This window comes from Chiloscyllium plagiosum, unplaced genomic scaffold (assembly GCF_037043375.1).
Source record: "Chiloscyllium plagiosum isolate Xiang-an unplaced genomic scaffold, Cpla_swu_hap1 HiC_scaffold_8, whole genome shotgun sequence".
NCBI classification, from domain to species: Eukaryota; Metazoa; Chordata; class Chondrichthyes; order Orectolobiformes; family Hemiscylliidae; genus Chiloscyllium; species Chiloscyllium plagiosum.
In genome coordinates, this window is record NW_028270146.1 from 66,253,841 (window position 1) to 66,276,288 (window position 22,448).

Here is a 22,448-nt window from a genome sequence, read left to right on the forward strand (position 1 = left end):
ATGACTGCCCTCTGAGACCGACAGCCCCCCTACGAGATCCGCCTGGCGAAAGTTCCACGTCAGCGGCTGCAGCCTCAGGGTCTGCTGGATCACCGATAGCATTTTGTACCCGCAACCAATTGAAGCAAGAAGGTCAAGAGAAGGACGACCACTCCAAGATGGAAAGGCATCCAAGGCCACTTCCCGATCACCCCTCTGATGGATGATGAGTCAGACAGTGAGGGTACTGGAGCACGATCATCTAACCACGTAGTTCTGCAAGACCCAATGGTTGAAGTTGCAAGTCTAGAAGGCTATCCAGTGTTGCTCCACCAGCCATGGACCATGAAAAATCTGGAAAGTGCCTGACCCACGCGAGGTTGGAGGTAATAAGTTCGCCGAAGAAGTGACAAGGTTCTGTGCTGAGTTCCGTCCCACTTCACAAGAGATGAGACATCTCCTGGGATGAAAGCTAGGTGCCGATGTCACCAAAATCAAGTATACCTGGCCAGCTGCAAATGTCCATGCCAGAGTAGCCAACCACCAGCGGAGCAGAACGGAGACTTTAATGCTTTTGTTGCAGTGCTGGCAACCGCCTGTGGTGCGAGTGGACATGACCAAAATAGCAATGTGTAAACAACAGGAAGGTGAGACCGTGTCCCAGTACCTTACGCGACTCACTGAAGTCCATAACGCCCATAGTGGACTGAGACCACCCAACGACATAACGGCAGCAGACATCACGCCGTATGAGGCACACCTGAGGAACAGCTTCATCAATGGAACGAAGGACAAAATAGCAAAAAAGGTAAAAGACACATGTATTACCTGGGACACGGGAAAGCTGAATTTGATAGAACAACATGCGATACATGCTGAAAAATTGCTTATCCAAGAGAAGGATAAGCGGAAACTATAGATGGAACAGAAAGCACATAAAGCCCAGCTTACTATGATGCAAATGGTCACCCAGCCGTTGGTGGGACATGCTGCAGGAAGAGAGAGAGGCAGAGGTGGAGATCGCGGAAGAGGAAGAGGTCGTGGAAGAGGCGTGGGCAGAGGTAGATCTGGCGGGTGCTTTGTTTGCAAAGCAATGGACCACTGGGTGAGACAGTGCCCACACAGACAGTCTCAATCAGCCCTGGAGGCTGAGTGACAGGGGGGACTGACAGGGGAAGGCTGAGGTGGATGTGGGCAGCCCACAAGGTACAGAATCAAGTGAAAGTAGAACTACCCTGACCAGCAGAAGGGAAGCTGCACGATCTAGAACCTGGAGACTGGATAGTGGTGAAAGACTTCAGGAGGAAAAACTGGGAGGCGAAGAGGTGGCTGGGACCGTTTCCAGTGCTCCGTGCAACACAGACAGCAGTTAAGATCGCAGAAAGAGCCATGTGGATACACGCCAGGTATTGCAAGTATGTAGCTGGGCTTGAGGAGAGCACCGGAACCAATTAAGTGCAAAGTAGTGATTAGAAGCCTCATACAAATATGGGGTTGCCCCAGCTCACACTTTTAGCAAGTGCCCTGGTAGAATTATTCGTAAGGTCAGGGGCATTGTGTGGACCCCATCGTACTATGGCATTGATGAGTGTGACATGTGAACATGGGATGTGTACAGGGCACACCAGAGCAAGTGACGATACCACCACACAGCTGTGTTTCGGGGAGGTGGTGTCTGAGGAAAGGCCTGGTGTTTCCTAAACATCTTCCGATGTATAGCTATTCTGGCTCTGCTCTTTTTTGTTGTTGTTGCTGTAGTTGTCCCTGTTGTCATAAAATGACAAAAAGGGGGAAAATGTCATGGAAAGTTATCCACTTACTGTGAAATTAAATATCCATTTACTGTGAAATTTAAAGAGAATGCTTTTCTTTAATTCAATGCTGTACTGAGCTTTGTAAATGATGCTTTGATGAAGGTTTGCAGTTAGCTTATCTCTGTTTGAATTCTGTAAACATTCAACTTGACATTGCGATAGTCGAACTCAGTGAAAGCTGAAGAACTGTTATGTCTAGGACCAGGGGATGCGAGGATAACAACTTGAGTTTCCCATAGTCTTTGCCCTTGAGAGTGTGATAAGGAACACTATAAGGCAGGTGTCTATACAATGTTTCAGTACTCTTTGCATTGAGGCATCTGACTTAATGTAATGAGACAAAATCCTGCAGGATTTTTAATAAAGATCCTTTCTTTGCTCTTGCTAATAATTGAGTCGAGTCGATTTAATTTCCACAACATGGTTCACGGCCACCAGAAGACTCTTAATTCCAAATTTTTATTGAATTCAAGTTCCACCATCTGCAATGGTGGGATTCGAACCTTACCTGGGTCTCCGATTAACAGTCTAGTGACAATACTAGGTCATTGCCTCTCCATGCCACCTTTAAATCCCAACTGTGGACCCTGACAGACACTGGCAGTCCACAGCTCCCTCTCTGGTTTCTGCCAATTGTCCCAGACATGTCAGAGAGAGGAAAATTGGCACCCTATTTTGCTGACGGAAATCTGAACATCCTGGTGGACAGGGGTGTGTGGACGCAGTCAATGCCCATGGAATGTGTCCTGAGATGGCGGTGCCTGCTGTTCAAGATGGAGGGCTAGAGGGATAATTGGTGAGCTGGAGTCACCAGGCTACTTCTCTGACTTTCATGTTGGGAATTGCCACTGTCTGGTTTCTATTCAGAGGTGAGAGATTGCGGAACTGCATATCGATGAGCTGATATGGTGTCATAATGAGATATTAATGCATGCTAATTGGCCTCTTGTCACTCAGTTGCAAGAATCTTGTCTCGCCATTTAACACTTGGATGGAAAATTGAACTTTCTGGTAACCAGGATTTCCTCCTGCCAATCTCACACAATTCTCCTAACTTCCTGGCCAATTTCTATGTCATTCAGTGGATGAGAAGATTTAACCTTTTTTTTATACATTAACCAAACTTGATCTGTGTTAAAATGCAACCCCTAAATCTCATGAATCCTAATTTTCTGCAATAATCCATGTGCAGCATTTCATCAACTATTTTTGAATATTAAATTTTGAATATTAAAATAGACAAAACCCACTGGTTTTCTCTTATACACCTTACTTCTGACATCCTTAATAAGCTCAAACAGCAGCCTTCGAGCCAACTATAAAGTTGGAAACTACACTCCCATAATTTGCATGTAATTCAATCTGTTTATAATAACACATGTCGCAATACAGAATTTATCCATCAGTGAGTTAATTGCACTGAGAAGTTCTGCTCTTTCCAATTTGCCTTTTACATAACATTCTAACACAGCAAAAAAAACTGAATATATACAAAATATCAGCATAAAACTCAATTTTTTGAACATCAAAGACAATATACTGGGTCTTGGCCAGAATTGGAAAACCTCCTGCTGCACTGAATGACTGCATTCATGTTGTGATTTAAACTTTCTTCACTCTTAGGCAGAATTTGATTAATAAGATTTGAGTTTCTTTTTGTGTGATTAATAGAACAATTATCCAAACTGACTATGTCTAATCTATAATTTTCATTCCAAGAAAAACTTGAAATTACTTCTGAGTAATCTTGCACAGGAAATAAGCGTTTTTCACCAGAATGAATAGGTGCTACGTCATAATGTCAAAGTAATCATTTCAGTAGACAGTGGTTTCTTGAGCACTGCATTGAGTTCCATTTTCAAAAATGAGAAATGGGACAGGACATGTTCCATTTCATTTATCAAAATAATAGGACAATGTAAAGCTGGAGAAAGATACAATGGTTTTTGTCAAGGTTCATCTCAAGCAGCCCTGTAATGCAGGACTCTCCAGTCTGTTCTCTTGGACACACACGGAGACAAACATTGACTGCGCCTGGAGGACCATCAACTCATTGAAAGGCACTCTTTGGTTGGCCCAAGACTTGTTGGTTTTCCAGAACAAGGAGTTGACCTTAACTGAGTGTTGCAGACCTGCACATTCCAAGGTAAAGGACTACGTGCTGAGGGACGCACTAAAGCTTGAGATAGCTGCCACCAAGGTGCAATGGGGAAAGACCATTGGACTTTCTGGACTCTAAGGACTACCTGCAGAAGTTAAATGGGGGTCTGTTCAGTTATTGGACCCTCTTGGTGCCTCAAATATATGTAAATATAGTCATGTACAACTAAGAAATGTCTTTGGTCTGTTTGCTGGCTACAGTCAAACTCCAATGTTTGTTTCTTTCTCCATTTGCTACTGTATAGAACCGAACTGCATTAGTGACTATGTGTATGTATAAAGGTGTTTTCATGAATAAAGTATATATTTGAAATAAAAAAGGAACAATAAAGCAGACATAAAAAGTGAATATTAACTTGAATAATGAATAATGAAAACAAGGTTAATTTATTTTATGAGGAGATTTCAAACAAAAATATCCCCTCATTCATTTCTCTTGATAATTCTGAATGTTCTTTAAGGTTAATGATCTTAGGTACACAGCATTTAAGTGATAACAGTGTGGGTGCTCAAGTTAACAGTTTCAGCACTGGGTAATAGTCTGCACATTCCATATATGGTAAAACAGAGGACTAAATTTTCCCTGCCTCTGAGTGAATGGGCAATGCTGAGTCAATTGTGAAAATATAGCAAGATTAGAAAAACATGATTCTTAAAATCGAGAAACAAAATTCTGATTTTTCACCTAGTCTTTTAATAGTAAGATGAGAATCTCACTGGTGAGCAGCAGGAGACCCATTTGCAAGTATTTCCATCTCATTATTTCTTTTTCTCACCTCATTTGTTTGCAGTTTGCTATTCTCCCACCCAGTGGAGAGAAACTGGACAGTAACCTGGTAGATCCAGCTTGCTGCTTGCTCCTCTGGACCTCTATCTTGACCAGCAATTGCCAACACCTCCACAGGGCACTCTCCATCATCAGTTTCCAGCACATCCTTTTGAACCCCAACATGTCCATGTAGGTTGGCATTGGATATGCACTAGTTGTAGCACAGTATCCTGCAATGTGAATGGTTTGTAGTGACCCACAATATCAAATGCAAATCCTGGTAACAAGGAATTTTGACTGTATTACTGGTCATTACAGAGTAATCATAGTCATCTCTGTGAAGCAAAAGTCATCACAGTGGATCTTAAAGGCGTTCACCTGCAGGTCAAGACAGTGCAAGGTTTCATTGGCTGCAGAATGCTGGTTTCATGTCACTGTGAACTATAAGTTTTTGTTAACATGCTCTTATATGCAAAGCTTGCTTTCTTCAGTGATGTGGGGTGGGGTGGGATTCTTGGTGGTAGAGGGAGGCAAAGTTTCAATAATCTGATCACATTTACAATCTCCTACTGTATTTGTGGATCATGGCTTGTGCTGCATACATCAGAATATGATCCACTATGTCAAAGGTCTATATATGGGATTTCTACCACGCTCAAGTTGGAATCCTGCATGTCCCACTTTATCAAGGACTATACTAAACTATCACTTGTGTGTAATGTAAATGCTGTTTATTCACATAACCAAGGACCTTTCAATTTTGATATTCCCATCACGGGTTCACTAGAACTGTGACCAACGGATTCAACCACATCAGAACTTATCTTCACTATGGTCATGGTGCAATAAAGGCACAGAAAAATTAAGGAAGAAGAAATGCATCAGCAACTCATGACCAGCAGCCACCTGTTCTGCCCAGCAGTGTCCACAGAAGAGGCCACACCTGAAGGTCCCTGTGGATGCAGAGGAGGTCTGAGAGGCCCAGAGCCTACTTCCTCAATGCCATTTCCTCCAGATCAGCAAGGCTGATTGTCACTACAAACTGTGATGTCCCTCCGCACTCTGTGACCTGAGGATTGAGTAGTCATCCTATCCTGGTGCCTAACAAGGTGGCAGCTGAATTAAGCTTTTCTGCAACTGGCTGTTTCCAAGAGTCCAGTGGGAATCTGTGTGGAATCTCTCATTTCTCAACAGATGTTATTACCTTTGCAATTTGTGCCAGATCACATCGCTTCATCTCATTTCCCAATGACAAGGTCAGTGCTGCTGCTCAGGCAATAGGCTTTGCCACCATAGCTGGCTTTTCTGGATGCAAAGTCCCATATACTATAAAGGTGTTGCATTGAAAGCACCATATCATAACACAACAGACTTCACCAATAGCAAATAGTTTGATTTCTTCAATGTACAAACCACTTGTCATTAACAGTAACATATCCCAGAACTTTGCACAGGTACCCTGAGAGCTGTCATGATACCTATATTCTTGAGAATTCTCATGTTCCTACTTGATTCCATGGACTGGATGCCTTGTATGGATGATTGCTGGGAGAAAAGGGCTACCTTCAGTAACTATGGCTGATAACTTTTTCACGATCCCCTGATAGAAGTTCAGTGTAGATGAAATGCAGCCCAGTTTTCCACCATAACAGTCATGGAACAGTCAATAGGCCTCTTGAAGCTGAGGTTCCAATGGCCTACAGGCAGATGGAGCATATGTTAAACAGTGTCCATTGTGGAATCTCAGCCTCCTGTGCCTTGCACAACAGGAGCAGGCAAAGAAGAGACAAGATAGATACTGAACAGTTAGGAGAATGCCAGCAGTCTTCTGAGGAGAATGACAAGGATATGGGCAGACACCTTCAATATAAAGCAGCGGTGCAGTGTTGGGCACATTGATAATTGGTTCCATTAGATACAAGCTGGATAAAGTGACCAAATATTGACTGTAGATCGGTTGCTGCTCAGAATACAAGTGGTCCTTATTGTTCCGAGAAGCAAATACACCTTTTTTGTTTGTTTTTTAAATTACTTTTCCAGTTGTTGAATAAAAGTTAATGCTTTCAAGTGTTTAAAGATATTTTATGATGCAATGCTCCCCGAACTAGAGGGCATAGGTTTAGGGTGAGAGGGGAAAGATATAAAAGAGATCTAACGGGTAACTTTTTCACACAAAGGGTGGTACATGTATGGAATGAGCTGCCAGAGGAAGTGATGGAGGCTGGTACAATTGCAACATTTAAGAGGCATTTGGAAGGGTATATGAATAGAAACGGTTTGGAGGGATATGGGCCGGGTGCTGGCAGGTGGGACTAGATTGGGTTGGGATATCTGGTCGGCATGGACGGGTCTGTTTCCATGCTGTTCATCTCTATGACTCTATAAGAAGATATTTTGCTATGTTGATTGATAGGGAAAGAGCAGCATTCCCTCAGATAAGGTTCAAACATGGTTTGGTGCTAAGAATGGGTAGCCATTGTGATTTGATTCTTGTAGCTGCAGTTACAATTACTGTTGATCAGGTAGATGATGTTGTAGCATAGCAGCACATTTCATCTCCAATGAAGAGTCTGCTCTGTGATCTATATCCCCTATGTTCTTTTCTATTTCTCTCCTATAATATGGACTGTGAAAGGTTATTATTAGTGGGCAGCAATTGACCTGGTGCATAGCCGATCTTTAAATATTGCTGTACTGGCAGAGACCCTAGAAAGTCCAGGCAGCAGCAGGTACTTGTTCCGCTGGTGAGCAAAAGATAACATGAGAACAGTGCCATAGAAATTTGATGCATACATAATGAGGTGAGCAGCAGACAGTTGTGTATGATAGCTTGATGGAGATCATGGAGAGAATCCCTTCATGAAATTCCCTGAAATTGACACTTAAGACAATATGTGGCAATATTCAGCCCTTACTTAACAAACTTACAGTCTCAGCAAAAATGTTCTGACTAAAATAAGATACCCCAGGTGCCAGTTCAATGGAATTTGGCAAAACTAATCCTACTGTAAAATGATTGCCTGTGAGAATCTCAAACATTCCCACTTCTGGGTCAAAAATATGCTTTAAGAAAGGGAATCTCCGGGGGGATCCAAGATAGCGGCGACCCAGCAAGTCAGAGTCTACAGTGCTCCTCCCAAGACTTGGGCAAAGTGGGTCACCCACCCCCACCACACTCACCAAATAATTTAAAATAGCTTTTACTTAATGTAATTAGTTGTTTAGTATTGAATTTAAACAATTTAATCTCCAGTAAAAATGACTAAAGGGAAGGGAGTCCGCAGCTCTCAGCAAGCAGGAACACCTCCCCCACCCTCTCCAGCTGCAGCAAAGGCGTCCGCAGCCGCCCCTGGGGACTTACCTACGGTGGTGAGCCTCATGGAAATGATCTCCAAACTGGATGCGAATCCAGTTTTATTGAAGAATCCCGAAGTCGATGGGACTCACTCTCGGCCGCGCTGCAAAAGCACGACCGAGACATTAAGGAAATCGAGTGCCGAGTCGGAGGGGCGGAGCTAAAAGCCGCGACCTCCGAAACGAAAGCACAATCGGCCGTGGATCAGGTCCGGACTCTCGAACAGCGAGTCCGGACCTTAGAGAACCACATTGATGACCTCGAGAATCGAGGTCGTCGAAAAAATATTCGTTTGCTGGGCCTTCCCGAACGGGAAGAGGAAGGTAAGCTTACAGCGTTCCTTGATCAATGGCTTCTACAGCTTTTAAATCTGGAGGCTGGATCAGGCCAGGTAAGGGTAGAATGGGCCTACCAGGTCGCAATACGCGGGCCCGGCTCGAACCAGCGCCCCCACCCGGTCCTATTCCGGCTGCAGAGCTATAAGGAGAGGCAGATACTCTTAGAAGCCTCCAGGAATCTTGGAAAAGATCCCCAAGCCATGATCTATAAAGGATCCAAGATCATGTTATTCCAGGACTTTTCCCCAGCTCTGGTCCAAAAGAGGAAGGCGTTCAATAAGGTGAAGAAGTGTTTAAGGGACTTAAATATTCAGTACTCCTTGCGCTACCCAGCGACGCTGCGCTTTAACCATGAAGGATCCGTGTATAACTTCGGATCGCCGGAAAAGGCCAAGGAATTTTTGGACTCTCTTAGATAAATTGTAAGAGATAATTGATATTGGTTTGCTTTCCCCCCACTCCAGTTTACATCCCCCCTCCCTTTTCTTTTATATATTCATCCTTTTTTTTACCTTACTGTTTAATATTATCTTGGGGGGTGGGGAGAGGGATTTATTTATTTGTGCCCTACTTAATGATTTTCTCTCTCCCCCTTGTTTTTTAAATTATTCTATATATATATATATATATATAGGCCGGGGGGGGTCTAGTTAATGTTGGTGGGGGGAGGTGGTTACCTTATTCTATTTTACCTCTGTCTCTAGGAGTGGGGTTGTTATTTTTTATTATTATATTTAATTATTACTTGTTGAGGTTGTAATTTTATAGTTATATATGTTTATACATGGTATTAACATTACCAAATATATCCAGGTGTTGGTGTGGGTGGGGGGGTGGGGGTAGGGTGTTCACTGTTAACTCTAGCTCTGTAGTACACTTGAATTTTCCTCATCCTATTGAGGAGCGCCTAGGTCAAGGGTGGGGCACTGGTTGGGGGAGGATACGATGGACCTTTGGAAAGGAAGTGATGCCCCCTGGGAACAAGGGGGAACATTTCCAATTAAATACGTTTTATATTTTTAAAATTTAGAAATAGTTTTTAATTATACTGTTGTGAGTGTATTAGAGAGCCTTTATTTTTGTGAATTTTATATGCTCTATGCTCGGGATGTTCTGGATAGGGTTTCCCCTCCTGAGGGGTCTCGGACTTGCCCGGACGATTATGGTTGATCAGTCGGTTAAGTGGTGCACCTGGAATGTCAAGGGGAGTAATTCACCAATCGAAAGGAAGAAAATATTATCAAACCTCAGCAAAGAAAGGGTTGATATTGCTCTCCTACAGGAGACACACTTATTGATAAAGAACACTTGAAATTATGACAGGGTGGATTTGATCAGGCCTTTTTTTCTTCTTTTAGCTCAAAAAGCAGGGGAGTTATTATTCTTATTCAGAAGAATTTCCCTTTCAAAATTCTAAATCAGGTAAAAGATTAATCTGGACGATATATTCTGATTAAAGCCCTTATAAATGGAGAGGAATTTGGGATTTTAAATTTGTATTGCCCCCCTGGCACATCCTTTTAAATTTATAACGGAAGCCTTCTCAAAATTGATGGCTCTCAGTGCTCATCATACAATTTATAGGGGGAGACTTTAATTGTATTATGGATCTGGAAATAGATAGGATTCCCAAGAGTACTGCAGGAGTATCTCCCAGATCGAGACAATTGGTGGATCTGAACAAAGAATTAGGATTAGTAGATGTATGGAGATGTCTTCATCCACAGGGCAGAGATTTTTCTTTTTACTCCAATCCACATAAATGTCATACCAGAATCGATATGTTTTTTGCCCCCTCTATTTTTTTAAATTCCATATCATCCTGTAAATAGGCAGTATAGCAATATCCGATCACGCTGCTGTATATATGGAAATCAAGGCGAGGAACAATGAGACATCCCCTCGGTATTGGCATAGGGACCCCTTCCTGATAAAAGATAGTAAATTTGTAAGGTACTTCTCTCAAGAATTTAAAACTTTTTTAGAAATTAATTTAGGTACGGCTAGCAACCCATCAATGATGTGGGAGACCATCAAAACTTACGCGCGAGGTTTGATCATCTCATACTCAGTGACCCAGAAAAAATTGAAGGGAGAACAACAGCGTCTGCTTGAAGCTCGCTTAAAAGCGGCAGAAACAGCATACGCTGACAGACCTTCTATTATCAAATTGCAAAGCATTACGGCCCTTAGGACAGCTCTAAACACCACGCTTACCCAAACGGCTAAGAGGGAAATATTATTTACAAAACAAAGGTTATATGAATTTGGTGATAAACCTGGTAGATACTTAGCATTTCTTGCAAAGAAAAAGAAGGCCCCTCAAACTATCACGTCTATCAAGGAAAGTGCGGGTATTTTGACTCATGATCATAAAAAGATTAACACAATCTTTGGAAAATTTTATTCTGATTTATATAAATCGCAGGATTGTGAAGACAGGACTAGGAGGATGCAATCATTTTTTAAAAATTTGACCTTTCTGGACCTAACTCTGGAACAGGTATCGGTCCTGAATGTTCCTCTAACAATCCAAGAAATACTTGACACAATCAGGCAACTTCAGAGCGGTAAGGCACCGGGCCCAGATGGCTTTCAAGCTGAATTCTATAAAGAATTTACAGGAATATTGGCTGGTCCACTTATGGTAATGTATAACTACTCATACAGTCAGGGCTGTCTCCCGCCTTCGTTGAAAGAAGCAAATATCTCTCTTATCCTTAAAAAAGGAAAGGACCCAGAAGATTGCACGTCATACAGACCAATATCCTTGCTAAATGTAGATTTTAAAATCCTCTCTAAAACGTTAGCATTGAGGCTAGAAAGGGTATTGCCACATATCATAAAGGAGGATCAGACGGGGTTTATTAAGGGCCATAGATCATCCAATAACGTTAGAAGGGTTTTGAATATGATTCAAGCCTGCCATCAGGGAAAGATACCAGGAGTAGTAGTCTCATTAGACGTGGACAAGGCATTCGATAGGGTCGAATGGTCATATTTGTTTTACACATTGGAAAGGTGTTTACCAAATGGGTCTTAACATTGTATAGTGATCCCAAAGCAGTTGTGGTTACCAATGGATTACGTTCGGATAGCTTCAGTGTGGATAGGGGCTGCCGTCAGGGATGTCCTCTCCCGCCATTGCTATTTACGCTAATAATTGAACCACTAGCAGAAGCTTTACGGGTTGACTCTAATATAACGGCCCCGAGGATTGGTACAGGTAAACATAAAATTACCCTTTATGGAGATGATGTTCTCCTATTCCTCAGTAATCCTCTGATGTCCGTGCCTCGTTTAATCCAAGTTATTAATACATTTAGTGCATTCTCAGACTATAAAATTAATTTCTCAAAATCGGAGGCTATGCCAATGGGTGGCCTTGCTATGATACCCCACTTAATGTACGGATCCCACTTTCCCTTTCGGTGTCCCTGGAGGGTTTCTTATATTTAGGCATTTTTATTACCCCAGTATTTGGTCAGTTATACAAGGCTAACTTTGTGCATTTACTGGAAAGGATAAGGCAGGACCTCCAGCGATGGGGAGACCTTCCAATTTCCTGGTTGGGTAGAATAGCACTAATTAAAATGAATGTCCTGCCCCAACTCCTATACGCTATGAGAATGCTTCCGGTGATGCTGCCGAGGCTGGCACTACGTAAATTATATGGCTGGTTGGGTTCCTTTATCTGGAATCATAGACGGCCCCTCATTAAGCTGAAGAAGCTACAGCTTCCACAGGCAAGGGGAGGATTGGATTTCCCAGATTTTAGGAAATCTCAGTTAGGTTCCCTATTAAATTACATAGCCGATCAGGTCTTGTCTGACCTGTAATCAATCTGGCTGGACATCGAGGCTTCTCAAGTAAAATGCCCACTTATTAACCTTTTATTTTCAGACAAGAGGAAAATCATTACGGATCACTGTAAAAACCCTATAATACTAAACACAATTAAAGCTTGGAATATAATGCGGCAAAATGAGGGCAACTCACATAAAACATCCCCCTATGCTCTGATAGTGGGAGCATGGGGATTTCAACCGGGGTTTACAGATGACACTTTCAAACTCTGGAGATCCAGGGGTATCTCTTGTTTAGGGGATCTATTTAAAGAAGGGGTCCTGATGTCTTTTGAACAGCTGCGTCAGAAATTCGATTACCTAATGGAGACCTCTTTCGATACTTCCAAATTCGAGATTACATACAGAAGAAGACTACATTATTAGATAGTATTTATAAATCAGATAGAGATTGTAGAGTGCTACGGCCAATGGAGGTATCTTCCATCAGTACTATTTATCATTTACTACATGAGGAAGTATCGAGAGATATGGACAATCTGCTTAAAACATGGGATCAGGATTTGGGACTACAAATCTCTATAGAAATGTGGAATGACATTTGGGAAAACGCCAGAAGAATCACCATCTGCAACAGAACTCAGGCTATCCAGCTGAAGATACTTCATAGGGCCCATATAGCACCGGATCGATTGGCAAAATTTAAGGCAGGAGCATCTCCAATGTGTCCCAAATGTAAAATAGAGGTGGGCACTCTTGTACATTGCCTATGGACCTGTCATAAGATCCGTAGATATTGGACTAAAGTAGCAAGTACCCTGACAGAAATTTTAGGAACGGAAATTAGAGTGGACCCTGTATCTCTCCTTTTGGGCTTTTCGAACTTACCCTCCCTGGATATGCACGGGAAGAGATTATTTTCTATTCTCTCTTTCTGTGCAAGGAAAAATATTTTGGTAAACTGGGGGCCCCACTGGACTTTCAAATTGGCACAGATTAATTATGGAATGTATTCCCCTTGACTTCCTTACAAATATGGTGCACCAAAAGGCTGAATTATTCCATAAAATATGGCAGCCCTTCTTGAATTATATAAATACAGATATTTCAGCCATCCTAACAAGGGCTTTTATTTAATTGAGGTGGCGAACCTGGCTGATCCGGGGCCCCTTGGGAGAAGAATCCTGCACAATATGGGTTTTGTTACATTTGATGTTAACACATTCCGAGCATGTATCTCACTACCTAATTTCTGTGTTATCTGTCAGTTTTTTTTTCTTTCTCTTATTTAACTAATGTAAGAGACTTAATTACACACTCTGGTTAGTTGTAGGTTAGATTAGTAGTTAGTTGAGTTTTTTTTGTCTCGGTATTTTTCTTTTGCTAAATTTTGGTTATTATTTATTTAAGATTTAATTGTATATCAATGTTTATCATTGGGATTTTTTTTATTTTTGTAAACTTGTAAAAATGTTAAATTTTCAATAAAAATATCTATTAAAAAAAAGGGAATCTCCTATTCTTTACTTGGTCTGGCCTACCTGTGACTTCAGACCAGCATAGTGGATGACTCCTAACCATTCACCGAAATGATCTAGCAAGCCACACTGATGCATTAAACTGCTAAAGTTAAAAAAACACTACCCGTCTATTGTAGTTCCCAAGCAGATTCACCACCATCTGAAGAACTCATAGGAATCAGCAATAAATACTGGCTTTGCGAGCAATGCTAACATTCCAAGACTTAATAAAAAAAGGTCAGTTAGCTTCATTATAAACATTTGATATCTTTCAAAATCAGTGGATCTGTGCCTCTAACAAACATGTTTAATTCCCTTTTATTTACTTGACGTGTTCCAATAAAAGGGAAATAAGCGCTTGGTGGCAAAGTTTCAGTTTCACAAGTCAGGGATTTTGTGTTGCATGCTTCCCTGAATGGAAATTACCTAGGTTATTATTGCCTACAAGGAACTATAGGCTGAAAAATTCCAGAAACGTACTTCTTCTTGTACTTCAGAGACTAGACATTATAAAGGAGTAAAGAGATTTGGATGTCTAAGAGCAGAAATTGCTCAAAGTTAGAACATAAGAAAAACCTAAAAGATCAATGGTATGTTGAAATCCTTCAGTTGCATGCTGCTTTGGCCAGACTCCATCTGGAGCATTGTGTCAGGATTTTGTTGCCACACCTCAGCAAGGGCATGTTAACCTTGAAAAGGATACTGCCCAGACTCACCAGAGAAATACTAAGACCCGTGAAAATTCAAATAGTATGACAGATCAGAAGGCTAGGATTGTATTCCCATGAATGAATTTATATGATTGTGGGTTGATGTCTTTAAAATTATGAAAGGATTTGACATTTATTTCATTTGGTGAGAGAAGCCAGTAAAAGGAGGCACAATCTGAAAATGAAAATAGACTATTCAGGCGTGTAAACCAAAATATGTTTTCTCTTAAAGTTTATGGAAATTTGGAAACCTCTTATCCAAACTGGTATGGCTATTGAGTCAACCAAAATTTTCAAATATGGGCTGGGTGCTGGCAGGTGGGACTAGATTGGGTTGGGATATCTGGTTGGCATGGATGGGTTGGACTGAAGGGTCTGCTTCCATGCTGTACATCTCTATGACTCTATGACTCTATGAGATTGACAAGTTTTAATTTGTTGAAACATCCAGAGATATCGATCAACAATATAAATAGAGTTGAGGTATAAATTCACCATGATTTAATTAAAAGGGAGATCAAATCTGAGGGGCTGACTAGCCTGTCCTGTTCCAGTGTTTCTGCTAAAACTGTTGAACTTCAGTTGGGTGGATGATTAAGCATCATGTGCACAGCATCAATTCCATTTTTTAATGTTGGAAAATATTAATTGCTTTTTTGTGACTGATCAACAGGACAATGCATGCAGTCACTGGTAAAAACATAGTCAAAGCTGCAATTAAAAACCCAAAACAAATGAGACCATATTCAGTTTTGGAAGTAACAGATAGGTGTCTGGATCTTCATAAGATACATTATACTTCTGAGTGGTTACCTGGATAAAGTACAGAATCACAGAATTGTTACAGTGCAGAGGAGGCCATTCAGCTCATTGTGTTGGCACCAGTTCTCTGTGCATTGTAATCTAATGCCAATTTTCTGCCTTTTCCCTACACATCGACTGGTTAAATAATTGTCTAATGTCCACTTCAATTAAAGTTGCCTTCAGCACACTTCCAGGCAGCACATTTCAGATCCTAACTATTCTGAATTCAGAGAGATTTTTCTCACCTCATATTTGCTTCTCTGTCCTTTTCCAATTGGGAACATTTTCTCTCTATCTACTCTGTCCAGGCTCCTGACGATTTTGAAAACTTCTAGCAAATCTCTCCTCAACCTTCTCCTCATCAAGAAAACAGTCCTGACTTCTATCTACTGACATAACTAACGTTTCTCATCCCTGGAACCATTCTTGGAAATCCCTTCTGCATTCTCTCCACTATGTTCACACACCCCTGTAGTGTGACATCCAGAATTGTACGCAATACTCCAGCTGGGTCTAACCAGTGTTCTGTATAAATTTAGCATACCAACCCTACTCCTGTACTCTACACCCCTATTAATGAAGTCAGCAAAAGTGAGGACTGAAGATGATGGAACCCTGATGAAGGGCTTTTGCCTGAAACGTCGATTTTCTGCTCCTCGGATGCTGCCTAACCTGCTATGCTTTTCCAGCACCACTCTAATCTAGACCCCTATTAATGAAACCTAGAATATTGGATGCTTTATTAGACTCATCTCATTATCTGTACTATAAACCTGTAATGATTTATGCTGCACATATTGCTCAGTTCTTCTTGTTCCTTCACCCCCTTTAAAACAGCACACTTTGTTTTAGACTATATCTCCATTTTCTTTGTATCAAAGTATATCACGTCACATTTCAAACTTCATGTATCATTTCATCCTTGTGTCAATGTCTTTTGGAGATTTTGCCATATCCTTCCCATAGTTTACAATTCTCCCAGGTTTTGTGTCATCTACAAATTTGAAATTGTCCCCTATAAACCAAGTACTGGGACCTTATATACATCAGGAAAAACATGAGTCCCAATATTGACCGCGAGGAAATGCCACAATAAACCTTATTCCAGCTCAAAACAATACCATTAATAACCATTAATAACCATACTCTCTGTTTCCTAATACTCAGCCAATTTTGTAACTATGTTGCTACTTTGCCTTTTATTTGATAACCTGTAACTTTGCTTGCAAGTCTTTTCTGTGGTACTGCATTGAATACCTTTTGGAAGCCCATGTACACCATACCAACAGCCTCACCCTCATCAATTCTCTCTGTTACCTTTTCAAACAAATCCAGCAAGTTAAACATGATTTTCCCCAAGTAAATCATGGTGGCTCCATGGTTAGCACTACTGCCTCACAGTGCCAAGGACTCAGGTTTGATTCCAGCCTTGGACAACTGTCTGTGTGGAGTTTGCACATTTTCCCTGTGTCCATATGGGTTTCCTCCCACATTCCAAAGGTGTGTAGGTTAGGTGAATTGGCCAAGCTAAATTGCCCATTGTGTTCGATGCATTAATCTGGGTAAATATACATAATAGGGTAGACGAACGGGTCTGGGTGGATTACTCTTTGGAGGGTTGGTGTTGACTTGTTGGGTTGAAGGGCCTGTTTCCATACTGGACGGATTCTATAAAAAAAATCCATTCTGACTTTTCTGAGTTAACCTCCATTTTTACATGCAACTATTTTATGGGTGGCATGGTGGCACAGTGGTTAGCATGAGAGACTTGGGTTTGATTCCACGCTTGTGTGACTGTCTGTGTGGAACTTGCACATTTTCTCTGTGTGGGTTTGCTCCCACAATCCAGGTTAGATAGATCAGCCACACTAAATTACCTATAGTGTCTACGGATGTACAGACTAGCTGGATCAGCCATGGGAAATGTAGTGGAAGGGAGGAGTGTGTCTGAGTTGATGGGGACTCGATGGGCTGAATAGCCTGTTTCCATATGGTAGGGATTCTGTTCTATTATTTCTAGATGTTACCCATCACCTTAGTTAAACTGTCCACACTAAGTACTTTTATTTTCTTTGTTCCAGCATGTGGATGTTACTGGCTAGGTCATTGTTTATTGCCTTTCCCCAATAGCTTTTGAGATTTTGGGGTGAGCTCCCTGGCGAACCACTTCAGTCTTTGAGGTATACCCACAATACTACAAGGGAGGCGTCCTACGATTTTGACCCAGCAACACTGAAACAACAGGGATATAGTTCCAAGCTAGGGTGGTGTGTGACTTGGAGGGGAACTCACAAGTAGTGGTGTTCCCATGCAACTACTATCCTTGTCCTTCTAGTTGTTAGAGAGTGTGGATTTGGAAAGTGCTGGTGAATAAGTCTTGGTGAGTTACTATGATGCATCTTGTAGATGGCATACTGCTCTTGCGATGCTTCAGTGGTGGAAGGAAAGGCACACCTGGAAAATGGGAAGCCTTCAGAAACGAGATAACGAGAGTCCAGACACAGTATATTCCTAGGTAAAAACAATGACTGCAGATGCTGTAAACCAGATTCTGGATCAGTGGTGCTGGAAGAGCACAGCAGTTCAGGCAGCATCCGAGGAGCAGTAAAATCGACATTTCGGGCAAAAGCCCTTCATCAGGAATACAGGCAGAGAGCCTGAAGGGTGGAGAGATAAGTGAGAGGAGGGTGGGGGTGGGGAGAAAGTAGCATAGAGTGCTCTTCCAGCACCACTAATCCACAGTATATTCCTGTTAGGGTGAAAGGAAATGTTGGTAGGTATAGGGAATGCTGGATGAGTAAAGGAATTGGAGGTTTGGTTAACAATAAGAAGGAAGCATATGTCAGGTATAGACAGGATAGATCGAGTGAATCCTTAGAAGAGTATAAAGGCAGTAGGAGTATACTTAAGAGGGAAATCAGGAGGGCAAAAAGGGACATAAGATAGCTCTGGCAAATTGAGTTAAGGAGAATCCAAAGGGTTTTTACAAATACATTAAGGACAAAAGAGCAACTAGGAAGAGAATAGGGCCCTCAAAGGTCAGCAAGAGATGGGGGATATACTAAATGAGAATTTTGCATCACTATTTACTCTGGAAAAGGATATGGAAGATATAGAATGAAGTGAATTATATGGTGACAGCTTGAAAAATGTCCATATTACAGAAGATATGGTGCTGGATGTCTTGAAATGCATAAAAGTGGATAAATCCCCAGGACGTGATCGGGTATACCCTAAAACTCTGTGGGAAGCTAGGGAAGGGATTGCTGGGCCTCTTGCTCAGATATTTGTATCAACGACAGTCACAGGTGAGGTGCTGGAAGACTGGAGGTTGGATAACGTGGTGCCATTATTTAAGAACAGTAGTAAGGACAAGACACATGGAACTTGTGGGGGCAAGTTGTTGGAGGGAATCCTCAAGGACAGGATGTATATGTATATGTATTTGGAAAGGCAAGGACCGATTAGAGATAGCCAACATGGCTTAGTGCGTGGGAAATCATGTCTCACAAACTTGATTGAGTTTTTTGAAGAAGTAACAAAGAGGATTGATGAGGTTAGAATGGTAGATGTGATCTATATGGACTTCAGTAAGGCACTCAACAAGGTTTTCATGGGAGACCAGTTAGCAAGGTTCGATCTCGTGGAATACAGGGAGAAATAGCCATTTGGATACAGAACTGGCTCAAAGGTAGAAGACAGAGGGTGGTGGAGGGTTGTTTTTCAGACTGGAGGCCTGTGACCAGTGGAGTGCCACAAGGATCGGTGCTGGGTCCATTAATTTTCTTCATTTATATAAATGATTTGGATGTGAGCATAAGAGGTATAATTAGTAAGTTTGCAGATGACACCAAAATCGGAGGTATAGTGGACAATGAAGAAGGTTACCTCAGATTACAACGGGATCTTGATCAGATGGGCCAATGGGCTGAGAAGTGGCAGATGAAGTTTAACTTAGAGAAATGCGAGGTGCTGCATTTTGGGAAAGCAAATCTTAGCAGGACTTATACACTTAATGGTAAGGTCATAGGAGCTGCTGCTCAACAAAGAGACCTTGGAGTGCAGGTTCATAGTTCCTTGAAAGTAGAGTCTCGGGTCAATAGGATAGTGAAGGTGGCGTTTGGTTTGCTTTCCTTTATTGGTCAGAGTATTGAGTACAGGAGTTGGGAGGTCATGTTGCGGCTGTACAGGACATTGGTTAGGCCACTGTTGGAATATTGTGTGCAATTCTGGTCTCCTTCCTATCAGAAAGATGTTGTGAAACTTGAAAGGGCTCACAAAAGATTTACAAAGATGTTGCCAGGATTGGAGGATTTCAGGTATCGGGAGAAGTTGAATAAGCTAGGGCTGTTTTCTCTGGCGCATCGGAGGCTGAGGGGTGACCTTATAGAGGTTTATAAAATCATGAGGGGCATGGATAGGATAAACAGGCAAAGTCTTTTCCCTGGGGTGGGGAAGTCCATAACTAGAGGGCAAAGGTTTATGGTGAGAGGGGAAAGATATAAAAGAGACCTGAGGGGCAACTTTTTCACACAGAAGGTGGTACGTGTATGGAGTGAGCTGCCAGAGGAAGTGGTGGTGGAGGCTAGTACAATTGCAACATTTAAAAGGCATCTGGTTGGGTTTATGAAGAGGAAGGGTTTGGAGAGATATGGGCTGGGTGCTGGTAGGTGGGACTAGATTGGGTTGGGATATCTGGTCGGCATGGACGGGTTGGACCGAAGGGTCTGTTTCCATGCTTTACATCTCTATGACTCTGTGACTCTATAAGTGAATGTTGAAAGTGGTGGATGAGGTACTAATTAAGTTGTCTGCCTTGTTCTGGATGATGTCAAGCTCCTTGAGCATTTCTGGAGCTGCATGCATCCAGAGAAGTGGAGCACATTCCATCACACTTCAGATTTTTAGCGTCTAGAAAGACATTGAGTTACTTGCCATAGAATTCCTAGTCTCTGATCTGCTCGTGTAGCCGGTATTAGCGAGTCCAGTTCAGTTTCAGGTCAATGGTTATCTCCAGAGTTTGGTAATGGAGTTTCAGTGATAGCAATGCCATGGAACATCAAGGGGAGATAGTTAGATTCGCTCTTATTTTAGATGGTCATTGCCTGACATTTGTGTGACATGACTGTTACTGCCACTTATTAGCTCGAGCCTGGATATTTTCCAGGTTTTGCTGGATGTGGCTATTTCAGTATCTGAAGAGTCGTGAATGGTGAGTCAGATTGTGCAATCATCATTGGATGTCCCCACCTTAGACCTTATAATGGAAGCAAACTAAAAATGACTGGGCTTATGACACTATCCTGAGGAATTCCTACAGAGATTTCCTGGAGCTAAAAGTATTAGCTTCCAAAAATCACAATTGTCTTCCTTTGTGCTGGATATGTCAACAATGAGCAGTGTTTTCCCTGAGCACATTAACCTCAGTTTTGCTGGGGTTCCTTCATGCCATTGCTTGGTCAAATTCTGCCTTGATGTTAAGATCCATCACCCTCACCTCACTGGAGTTTAACTCTTTTGCCAATATTTGGATCAAGGCTGTAATGAGTCCAGGAGCTGAGTGGTACTAGCAGAATTCAAAATGAGCATTCGTAAGAAGGTTATTGCTGAGAAAGTACCACTCAGTAGGTCTGTTGACGAAGTCATCCATCTTAAGTAACAGATAATTGAGTGTGGACTGATGTTGCAGTGATTGACTGGGTTGGATTTGTCCTGCTTTTCAGCACAAGAATACTGAGGCAGTTTTCCATATTCTCGGGTAAATGCCAGTGTTGTAAAATCACAAGAACAATGGCTGTGGTCATAGCTAGTTCTGGAGCACAATCCTTGACTACTATTGCCAAAATGTTGTCAGATTCCATAGTCTTTGCAGTACCCAAAGTCATCTACCATTTCTTGGTATCATGTAGTGAATCACATTTGCTGAAGGCTGGCATCTGTGATGCATGGGTCATCTGCAAGAGGTCATTGACACACTCCCTTATTTCTCAAGGCGTGTATCAAGCCTAACACTAACAGGCATTTGTTTAGGCTAATCTTGGCCCTTTGACTGAAGTTGAGAGGAAAATTGCTTGAAAATGAGCAATGAGGAATGAGCAAGAAAATGTAGTTATTAGATTTCAGCTCACAAACCTAATCTCAGCTTTCAAATAACAGTTACCACTGTTCTTATGTTTTATAATGTTACTTGGGTCCCTTCATTAGATTACAGCCTTGTAACTCTCCCAAGGTATCCTTTATACACCATGGGAACCACAGAATGATTCTGTGAACCCTTATAAAAGACATCATTACATACTGTGTGAATCAGAAAATGCTCTAATTCAGTTTTATGGATGTCATCATTCACTATTATACTCTGTTTGAAATGTCACTGTGGCTTTGCTTCCAGCTGCTAGCAGAGATCACTTTATATTATTTTATTTCAGCCACAGCACCATGGAAAGATTACTTGTCATCTTGTTTTCTTAATAAGAAGCCAGAGCTTTTTCTCTGGATTTTCTTTCTGCTCTTAGCTGTCCACTTTAAATGAACTGAATGGCCTATAATGTAGGGATTCTATGATTCTAAAGCATACTTCGTCTATTTCCCAGGCCAATACACTGATTACCCTGCAGCTAACTTGAACTCATTTTTTTCTTCACTTCTCTTTGGTATCTGTCCTGATTTCTTCATCTCTGCTTATAGTTACAGGTTTCCAAAATGACTTTCTAATTCCTTATTGTGCTTGCGTGTGTTATTCTTTCTCTGTCCACCTTCCTTACTTTGGTCTTTCTAGTTTTATGTGAATTTTTAAGCATAATTTATATTTTATACATGTGTGATTGTTCTATTAATATACATACATGATACTAACTCACAGTGTCAAGGAAGGCTACAGGTTCTATCCTTGGTCTGTATTGAGTTAACAGATCTAAATTTGGGCAGCAAAGAGAAATTATAATTGGCCTCAGTGTCAGTGGAAACTTAGGTGGATATGAAAGGGCAGTGAAACTGATTAGCAATATGTGGGATTAAGGAGTTGATGAAATCAATTAACAAGTGACTATCTGTTAAGGCTTTGTTCATGTAAAAGATCACCAATGATATGGGGGATGGACTTTCAATCTGAAGTTGGGTGTCTGACATTGGGCTAATTCCTGGGTCACAACCTTGCTGCACACAACGTCAGTGCAGTGAGGCTATTTTCAAAT

General features: G+C 41.6%; 1 pseudogene; it reads left to right on the top strand.

Annotated features, from left to right (window-relative positions):
- Positions 1-267: 267 nt before the first annotated feature.
- Positions 268-1,434, top strand: LOC148149417 (uncharacterized; annotated as a pseudogene).
- The last annotated feature ends 21,014 nt before the right edge of the window (positions 1,435-22,448 follow it).